The sequence below is a fragment of the Pteropus medius genome, unplaced genomic scaffold, assembly GCF_902729225.1.
Source record: "Pteropus medius unplaced genomic scaffold, Ma_sr-lr_union100, whole genome shotgun sequence".
NCBI classification, from domain to species: domain Eukaryota; kingdom Metazoa; phylum Chordata; class Mammalia; order Chiroptera; family Pteropodidae; genus Pteropus; species Pteropus medius.
This window is the reverse complement of record NW_024349564.1, coordinates 348426-359362: the sequence shown is the minus strand read 5'-3', so window position 1 is coordinate 359362 and position 10937 is coordinate 348426.

The following is a 10937-nucleotide window of genomic DNA, read 5'->3' as shown; positions in this document are numbered from 1 at the left end:
CTTCATTTAGACTTTACCAAGGTTTTGAGTTATAACTTGCCCTTGACTCAAAGCATTTAATGGTAAGTTTTACCAGCTGGTGATGAGACACCATTACAAGGATTTAGATGTAGAAACAATAGGATCTGAAAATTTCCAAAGGGCCACCATCATCACGAGAGCTTCCTTCCATCAATGTGAACTATGCCCAGATCTAATCAGGTGCTTTATTCCTAAGTGAACACAAACCAAGGAGTTGAATACCTGAAGGAATCGGGTGCGCTGCAGCAACAGTACACTATCCCTTTGGCAAGAGCGAGGATGCTGGGAACAATGGAGGTTAGCATCAGGGTCTAGCCAAGGTAGGGGGCAGCTTTTTTCTCTTTTGGCTCTTATACCCTAAATATCTGGAGAGTGCCAGATTCAAAGCCTCCTTCTTTCTGCCTACCCATACACCAGCACTTTACCCCACAGTCCTTAGCAATTCCAGTCACTTCTGTTGCTAGTGCTTCTCCTGCCACCCCCACTCTCATTGCGTCCCATAGTATAGGATGGAGATGTGGGCACCTACAGAGCTATAAAAGCTTCAGTTTCTCCCTTATTCCAAATTCACAAGACTATTCAGCTCTTCCCTTAATACTGCTGAATTAAGCCTGTAGATGAAGAGAGGACTCAAGGGACACAGATGGAGAGAGTGACCTCACAAGCAAGCAAGGTACATTCCCCTTAGTTTTGAGCAGCCTATTGTCTGCTTCTACCTCAGTCAAGTGAACTTACAGGGTTCTCTGCTCACCCAAAGGTATATATGAACTTTGGAGATTCCTGACCGTTCCGTTCCAGGAGGAGAAATATTCTGCAGAAATAAGGGGGGAAAAACATGCTAAAATACATAGAATGTCAAATCTATAGAATGTCAAGAGACTCCAAAAGCCAAACCGTTCTTGAAAAAGAAGAAAGCTGGAAGCCTCACTTTTTTAAATTTCAAAACATATTACAAAACAAGAGTAACCAGGCCAATGTGATTGTGTCATTAAACCAGCTCCATAAACCAAGGGAACAGAAGAGAAAGCTTGGACATGACCCCCTGCATATGTTCCAGATGATTTTCGACAAGGACGCCAATACGGCACAATGGGGATAAAACAGCCTCTTCAACAGCTGGTATCTACGTGCAAAAAAATGAAGCTGGAACTTTACCTGCATCAAACATAAAACCTGTGTGTCAAAGGATGTAATCCACAGAATGAAAATGCAACCTCTGGGAAACTGATATTATAAAAATGATCTAAAGAATGTGTCAGACATTTCGGTTGACTTAATATTTTAAAACATGATGGAATAAAACAGCCTCTGTCACTGATGTCTGGGAACTTTCCAGTCCATTCGCAATCATTTAGATTTCAAATTCAGTGACTTGCTCATTTAGCTTCAAATGTATTACAAAAAAATCAAAAAGATTTCTGCTTATTGGTCCTTTTTCCAGGACTTGTGAGGTATCCGTGCATATCAGTATGTGACTTCCATGTATATCTTTATATCCTGGTTGACGGAGAGGTGACAGTGCATCCAGATTGGCTCCAAAACAACCCCTGCTGCCCAACCCCACTGATGCCACGAGGTCGACACCCCATCTCCAATCCAAAGATGTGAAGCCCTGTCCATGACAAAGCCCAGTGGAGCCTCTTCACAAGTTCCATGTCACAGTCACTACAAGATGGAGTCTAACTAGGATGAGAAGGACTGAAGGCAGGCTCAGGTCGAGTGTGAACAAACAAGTGTCAGGCAGAACACTTCAACTCGGAGAAGATCAGCAAGTCAAAGAAGGACATTTCAGGAAGGACAGACACAACAATCAACCAAGAATAAGACTTTACCTGAGAAAGAGCCATTCCTGACCCCTCTTTCGTTTCTCTGGAAGGCTGAAAATATGCTGTTTATCAACATCCCGCTTCCTGTGCCACAACCACACACAAGGGACACCTTACCCCATGAAAAAGACAGTGTTTGCTACACCTGCTACAGGGGAGATTCAGGGCAAACTCCTACTCAGAGACCAACAGGTGAGTTTTCTCACCTCTTTCTTCAGATCACACTCCCCTCCTGGTGAAACCCTCACACACTGCAGCCATGGGGACCTAAGCTGCCCTGACACTCCCCTTCAGGTCACAGACCTGGCCCTGATCAAACGCCAGGCAGAGCCGAGCCCCACCACCCTCACCCCAGATCTCAGTCCTCAGAAATGGAGGACCCAGAGCCTTGATGCTCAATGCTGGATACGAGTTAGAATCACATGAAACTTTAAAACTTTTAAAATTTTTAAAAATTAGTTTCAGGTATATAGTACATTGGTTAGACATTTATATAGTTTAAGATATGATCCTTCTGATTATTTTATCACTCTCTGGCTCTACACAAAGCCATTACATTGCTACTGACTACAACCCTATGCTGTACTCCCCATCCCTGTGACAATCTTTCAACTACTACTATGTTCCTCTTTAACCCTTTCTCCTAGTCCCCCAATCCTCTCCCCTCTGGCAGTCACCAGAATGTCCTCTGTATTGGAGTCTATTTTCATTTAGTTTGTTCTTTTCGTTCCTTAGATTCCACATGTAAATGACATCATATGGTATTTATCTTTCTCTGTCTGACTTTTTTCACTCAGCGTAATAACCTATAGGTCCATCCATGTCATTGCAAATGGTAGGATTTCATTTTTTTCTTTTATGGCTGAGTAATATTTCATTGTATATATGAACCATAACTTCTTTATCCAGTCATCTGTTGATGTGCATTTAGGTTGCTTCCATACTTGGCTATTGTGAATAGCACTGCCACGAACATAAGGGTGCATAGCTCTTTACGAATTAGTGTTTTGGTTTTCTTTGGATAAATACCCAGAAGTAGATCCGTTTTTAATTTTTGAGAACACTCCAGACTGTTTTCCATAGTGGCCGTACCAATTTGCAATCCCACAAACAGTGTATCAGGGTTCCCTTTTCTCCATATCCTCACCGATACTTGTTTTTTTGATTTATTGATGATAGCCATTCTGACAGGTGTGAGGTGATATCTCATTGTGGTATTTATCTGCATTTTTCTGATGATTAGTGATCTTGAGCATCTTTTCATGTCTATTGACCATCTGTATGTCCTCTTTGGAGAAATGCCTATTCAGGTCCTTGGCCCATTTTTTAATTGGATTGTTTTTTTGTTGTTGTTGAGTTGTATGAATTCTTTATAAGTTTTGGATTTTAACTCTTGTCAGATGTATCACAGGCAAATATCTTCTCCCATTTAGTAGGTTGACCTTTCCTTTTGTGGATGGTTTCCTTTGCTGTGCACAGAATTTTCAGTTTGATGTAGTCTTATTTGTTTATTTTTTCTTTTTACTTGCCTGAGGAGATACATCAGAAAAGAAATTACTAGTAGCAAAATCAGAGAGCTTACTGCCTATGTTTTCTTTGGGAAGTTTTATGGTTTTGGGTCTTACATTTAAGTCTTTAATCCATTTTAAGTTTATTCTTGTGTATAGTGTAAGAAGGTGGTCCAGTTTCATTTTTTTTTTTGCATGTATCTATCCTGTTTTCCCAACACTATTTATTGAAGAGACTGTCTTTACCCCATTGTATGTTCTTGCATTCCTTGTTATATTAAGTGAGCATATAGACATGGATTTATTTCTGGGCTCTCTATTCTGTTCCATTGATCCATTTATCTGTTCTTTATGCCAGTACCATGCTGTTTTGATTACTGTAGCCTTGTAGTATAGTTTGATATCAGGTAGTGTGATACATCCAATTTCGTTCTTCTTTCTCAAGATTGCCATGGCTATTTGAGATATTTTACAGTTCCATATAATTTTTTTATTATTTGTTCTAGCTCTCTGAAAAAGACCATCGGTATTTCGATAGTGATTGCATCGAATCTATAGATTGCTAGGTAGTATGGCTATTTTACCAAAGTTGATTCATCTACCCACGAGCACGGTATATGCCTCCATTTATTTGTATCTTCAAATTTTTTTAATGACTTATAATTTTCCAAGAACAGATCTTTTACCCTTGGTTAATTTGATTCCTAGGTATTTTGTTTTTGATGCAATTACAAATGGGATTGTTTTCTTAATTTCTCTTTCTGAAAGTTCACCATTGGTGTATAAAAATGCAACTGACTTCTGGATAATTTTGTTTCCTGCTACTTTACTGAATTCATTAATCAGTTCTAACAGTTTTTTGCTGGAATCTTTAAGGTTCTCTCTATATAGTATCATGTCATCTGCAAATAATGACAGTTTTAATTTTTCCTTTCCAACTTAGATGCCTTTTATTTCTCTTTCTTGTCTGATTGCTGTAGCTAGGACTTCCAGTACTATGTTGAAGTGGTGAAAAGTGAACATCCTTGTCTTGTTCCTGATATTAAGGAAAATACTTTTAGCTTTTCCCCATTGAGTATGATGTTAGCTGTGGGTTTGTCATATTTGGCCTTTATTATGTTGAGGTATGTTCTCTCTATTCCTACTTTGCCAAGAGTTTTTATCATAAATAGATGCTGGATTTTGTCAAATGCTTTTTCTGCATCTATTTATATGATCATATTTTTATCTTTAAATTTGTTTACATGGTATATCACATTAATTGGTTTGTGGATATTATACCAGTCTTACATCCCGGGAGTAAATCCAACTTGATCATTGTTGTATGATCTTTTTAATGTATTGCTGAATTTGGCTTGCTAATATTTTGTTGAGGATTTTTGCATCAATGTTCATAAGGGATTTGTTTTCTATTTTTGTAATGTCTTTGTCTTGTTTTGGAATCAGGGTAATGGTGACCTCATAAAAAGAAGTAGGGAGCCTTCTATTCTCTTGAATTTTTTGGAATAGTTTGAGAAGAATAGGTGTAAATTCTTTGAATGTTTGGTAAAATTCACCTATGAAGCCACCTGGTCTAGGACTTTTGTTTCTTAGGAGTTTTTTGATTACTGATTCAATTTCGTTGGTGGTAATCAGTCGGTTCAGACCCAGTCTTGGGAGATTGTGTATTTCTAGGAATATATCCATTTCTTCCAGACTGTCCAATTTGTAGACATATAATTGCTCATAGTATTTTTTTTATATAATCCTTTGTACTTCGGTGGAATCCATAGTTACTTCTCTTCCATTTCTGATTTTATTTATTTGGTTCCTCTCTTTTTTTCTTGATAAATGTGGTTAAGGATTCATCAATTTTGTTCATTCTTTCAAAGAACCAGCTCTTGTTTTCATTGATCAAAAGATCTATTTTTCTAGACTATTTCATTTATTTCCGTTCTGATCTTTATTATTTCTTTCCTTCTACTCATTTTGGGCTTTATTTGCTGAGCTTTTTCTAGTTCTTTTAAGTGTAAGTTTAGATTGTTTATTTGAGCTTTTTCTTGTTTCTTGAGGTAAGCCTATATTGCTTTTGCTGTGTTCCATAGATTTTTGAGTCATTGTGTTTTAATTTTCATTTGTCTCTAGATATCTTTTGATTTCTTCCTTGATCTCATTGTTAACCCAGTCATTGTTTAGTAGCATGTTATTTAGCCTCCATGTTTATGTATTCTCCAGTTTTTTCTTGTAGTTTATTTCTTGTTTCATACTGTTGTGGTCAGAGAAGATGCTTGATATGATTTCAGTCTTATTAAATTTATTGATACCTGTTTTGTGGCCTAATATGTGGTCTATCCTGGAAAATGTTCCATGTGCACTAGAGAAGAATGTATATTCTGATACTTTGGGGTGAACTCAGGCTGCACAGTGTGCCCTCCACTCCATGTTCCTTTTCTGGTTCTGTAGTAAAGTGCAGCTGTGTTGTGGGAAGAGGAAGGGAAGCCTGGGCATGGGTCATGGATGGAAACCAAGAGGTAGTGGGCATAGTATGAGAGGAACCAGCCCTGAGCATTGACTACTTGCGGGGGCTGCTGAATGAAGCCAGCGTTGGGCGGTCCCAGAGCATATTCTGCCCCATCACCCTAACAGGTATCTTTTTGGGGTTTAGAAATGCTCCAGTGCCTTTTTGTCTTCTATGGCAGTGTTGCTTCCTGGTTATTTTAAGTTACCAGTTCTTACAGTTTTAAGGTAAAAGCTTACAGTTGTGTTGGAAGCTGAGATATTTTACTCAAGTTGTAAACAGTTTAAATAAAGAAGCTATTTTCACCAGCAGATTTCACACAAGTCCTGTTAGTGTGGCTGAAACAACTTAATGGGAACAGAGATCCCCAGTGGGGTTGAATGTGCTATAGTGGTGGAACCAGGAACATTTCTGCAATAAAAATTGATATAAACAGTTTAATTAAACAAGAACCAATTAGGGGATGGGATACTCAAGAATATAATGGAAGGAATGAGCTATAATCTCAGACCTAGGCTCACAGTCTTTACTTGGGAAAAGTAAATTGTCTTACCTTCGGTTAGCTGTATATTCCCATTACCATGCAGTCAGCATTGAATAGAGGTCCAGTGGGACAGGTCCAGACAGAGTAGGTGGCTCCAATATCTAGTAAAAATTGTTTCCTACCTGCCGTGTTGCGGTTGATCCGAGACTCCACTGTCATGATGGCAATGGATCTCTCTAGGACTGGAGCCAGTGAGTGCTTGGCCTCCTCAGTTGGAGGAGGTAATCTCTTGTTTGAGAGGCTAGCAATGAGGGGAGAGGTCTTAGGAAGTCCACTCCTCCCTGGCTTCCCAGGGAAGGATGGACATTTGCTTTTCCAGTGCTCTTCCTTTTTGCAGTATGTGCATTGGTTGTGCCCCAGTCCCAACAATGCCAACCATAGTTGAGGCCCTTCTGGACTGAAAGGTTTTTTATTGCCTAGGTGGTCCCCAAATTATGGCAGCTAAAATTCGTGCCTTTTTATCTACAATCTTAGCTTTCTTTTCCTCCTCTGCTAGTCCCAGTTACCGAATACCTTAAAAGCCTTAGATGCCAAGGCAGCCTGCAAGGTTTGGTGTCTGGCTAAATATCTGGCATAGCCTGAATTTTGAAATGCATAGCCAGGAATGTCTGGCCCTCATCAGACTTCAGGGCTCTGTTAGTATATTTTCTAAAATACTCAGAAAGTTAGTGAAGATAGATAGATTCTCATCCTTTTTATGAGCAATCTCTTTTACACACACACACACACACACACACACACACACACACACACACACACAGCCCATTGTGTTATTATTATTATTATTTTTAATCTGATATGCAATTATGAAAGTTGCTTCCTGCTTATTTTAAGTTACTAGTCCCATCCTTAGCGAATATCTCCCATCTGAGGAGCTTGTGTTCCACTGAGAATTGTGTTCTGGGACTGCCTCACCAGGCACATGGTCGATAACAAATTCCCTGGTCTTCCCTAGGATCTGAACCTTTTCATCATGGGTGCATCTACTATAGGGTCAGAACTACTATAACATTTTGCCAGGTTAGGGAAAAGGTCAGGCCAAGCTTAATTCATTAATTCCTAAATTTATCGTTTTTTTTTTTTTCTTTTTTGTTTTTGGTAGAAATAGCCAAATTGTTCTTATACTGGTTTGTATCTGACATTGAGAAAAGCACATTAACCTTAGCAGGCTCAAAATACACAAGTTTACATAATTATTAGCAAAATTTAGTTTAGTTTTCTTTTAAGTAATCAAAGACCTTATAAAGATAACACAGAAAATTATTTTGACAAAGTACAGAATTTTTGCTTTCTGCTCAGAAAACTTTTCAATAATATTAGTAGCAGACTAATAGTCAAAGAAACATTGTTTTATTTACCAGGGGAAAACCTAACTCAAATTTTGCATTAGCTTACTTTTGATATTTAAATTTATATACTTAATTTATTCCAATCTTGATTAGCTTATATAAAATTTCCTATCAAGATGTCTCTTCATAAACCTTCTATGACTATCCTCATCCCTTTTAGTTTGCCTCTTCTTACTCATTCCGAAATAACCAACTTTAGGACAAACTACTTTCCTTTAATATCTTTTAAAATATATCTCCATACCTTATACCTTCTATTACCAAAAGCATATATTTCCTTTCTATATTAATTAGAATTCTTAACCCTCAATTTCTAGTCACAACTAAAAAGTAAGCAATTAGTATTCTTTAGATTGGCAAATTTACTATATTTCATAATGTCTAGAAGCATAGGCTCTTGCTGGCAATATATTTTTTTGAAACAAATTCTTAATAAAGTACAAGACAGTCATCAACAGATCCTAATTTATCTTTTAGCTTCTCTTCAGTAAGAAGCCAAAAGTAGGTAAACTCAGATTTTTCCAGTAATGAATGTTCCAGCATTTCATGTTATTTTGAAATATCTAGACATTCAACAATTTTTGTCATTTAACTTAGTAAAACTCTAAGGTTTCAAGTTACCCGAAGAATTTTGGATAACAAATTTAAGTATGTAAGTATGTGGCACTTGTATCATACATGTATATAACAACTATTATTACTGAAAAGTTTTATTAACCTTTTAGTTATATTTATTTTTTATTAATAAGTCCATGAGATTTTAAAGTCAATTATTACCCAAGCTATTTTTTTAATATAAACCAGGTAAAAACAAAAAATATTGTATTTGTTAATAAATCTAAAAAGACATGTCCATTTAAGTAAAACTTAAATCATCCTTAGCATCAAATATTTTCTTAGATCATGTACTGGGTCAGTTTTTATTACTTTTTTTACTTATACAAGCACTGAATTTATTTCAAGCTAATTAAATATTTTAAACTGGTAATACCATCCAGAGGCAAAAACATCTATATTATATATAGAACACAGACAAACTTAGATATCAGAGATCATATACATAAACAGAATTGTAGAGGACTCCAGATTCTCATTTGCCTTCAACAGTTTTAAGGAGGCTGGGAAGAAGGAGGGGGCAGGGTCTGGCTTGTGAGACTAGCCCCTTGTATTTTTAAAAGTGCCCCCCCACCTCATTTTTTCAGTTACTTCAGCATGTCTATGTTTATGTTTCTATTTATCTATAAGACCTTGAAAGTTACTGAGAGTTAGAAAAACCTTAAAAGACCTTTAATTTTGCCAAGTTTCTGAACTGCAGAAAAATATGAGGTTTTGTTTGTTTGTTTTTGTTTGTTTGTCCTTTTTGAATTGGTTCCAGTTATTAAAGAGACATCCCAATGGAGAGTCTTTGGGATGCTTGGTACCTCTCCCATTGTTTGGATGTTTAGTGGAGGTGGGGGCCCTACGGATCTTAGTCTCTAGGAGGTTGTCGACTCTGTCTGCCTGCCAGCAACCCTGTATTTTAAGCAAAGAAAGGATTGATAGGTTGGCTAGAGCTCTTAGGGAGCTGGGTTGGTTAGAAGGAGGAGTTAGAACCCTTAGAACATTACAGAAATAGTACTGTAGGGCTGACACTGTGGGGGTCTCTGAGCCCTGGGTAGAGAATGAGATAGAAAAGGTGCTTGACCAGACAGGGAAATGTAAGATTGTGACTGTCTGGGAAAAGAAAAGGATTGGCTTGACAGAAGCTGCAATGGGGCCCCTCCAGGCACCAGAGGTCTGCCTACCTGGCTAGCTTAAGGAGATGTTTTGGGTTGAGAATAAGAACCAGAAGCCAGCAAGAGAACTGTCTTGACCTTCAGGTCCCAAGGTCTTCACCTTATTGAGGACAGGACCTAGGCCCTATCTTTCTTCAGAGGATTATCCAGACAATTCAGTAGTGGAAGGAGAGGACTGTGAGACAAAGTGTGGGGCCCAAATGGAGAAGAGTAGTAAAATGATCATAGTAAAGGATGAATGTCTCCTGGAGGATGGGCCCAGACAACGGCCACCTAGAGTGTGAGATGGAAAGCACCTGAAAGGGTGAAAGTCAGCGGGAGACTCAGAAAACCAGAAGGTCCTGAGTCCAGAGGAGACTAGAGTAGAGCATCTCTTTTGGCTTCCGGAGCAGAGACAGCAGTGTCTCTCTGCAAAGAAAGCAGAAGGGTTCGGCAACTCCAATACAGATGAAGTCAGAAAGAGCTATCAGGTGGATAATCTGAGAAAAGTCCAGAGTGAGGAGGTCAGTTGCCTGGGATAGAAAAAAGAGTAGAGGGGGTAGGAAGGGTAAAAGAAGGCTAGCCCCTCTCGGAAGAGCTACCTTGTTAGTCCTGCAATGCTGGGGATGAAGGGCTGAGTTAAGAGGTATAGGAATGTCCAGGATGTAGAGAGAGAAATAAAGAAGCTAGTTTCCGGGGAAGAGCTACCTTAATGTCCCTGCTTTCTTCAAGATGAAGGCCAAGAAAACCTGAGGAAAGCAGTTGGTGGTGGGCAGTGGGCGGTGGAGCCCAAATCTAAATATTTAGGTTTTCTCTGGAGATTGCTCTGGTGTCCCAGAACCAATCGAGAAATGAGCGATAGGACAGACAAGAGATAAGGTTGGAGAGTTTAGCCCCGGTAGGTGCCTTAGCCCACTGCTTCTCCAGTTACAGTTTCCCACTAGAGAGGGGGGAGCTGTCAAGGAAAAGGCTAAGGGGCAATATCAGGGAATTAGCCTGGGCAAACCGTTATAGCCCACTGCTTCCCTAATAGGGAACACCCAGTGAAAAAGGAAGGGACAGAAGACTCCCCTGGACTCACCCATCCTGTAGTGGCTGAAAAGTGCTGCACAGTCTTTATTTGGAATCTGGGCAGGGTCCCTGCAATCTTTTTTTTAATTCAGATGAAAGGTGCTGAGTTTCAGGGAAGTTAGAGGAAGAGAAGCAGGAAAGACCAGACCAATGGACTCCTGCTCGTTCAGAGAACTAGCCTCACCAGGTCCCAAGAATGGTGTCAGCCATTGCCTATGAGACCACTTGGATCTAAATAGCTCGGGACAAGTCCTAGCTCCCCTCTAAAAAGGGCAGTTGTGGCCCCTTTAGGTAGATTGAGATTATGTCCTTTGATCCCTTTGTGGTTGCCAGGAAAGTTGATGCAGTGGGTACTCAAGTGGGTACT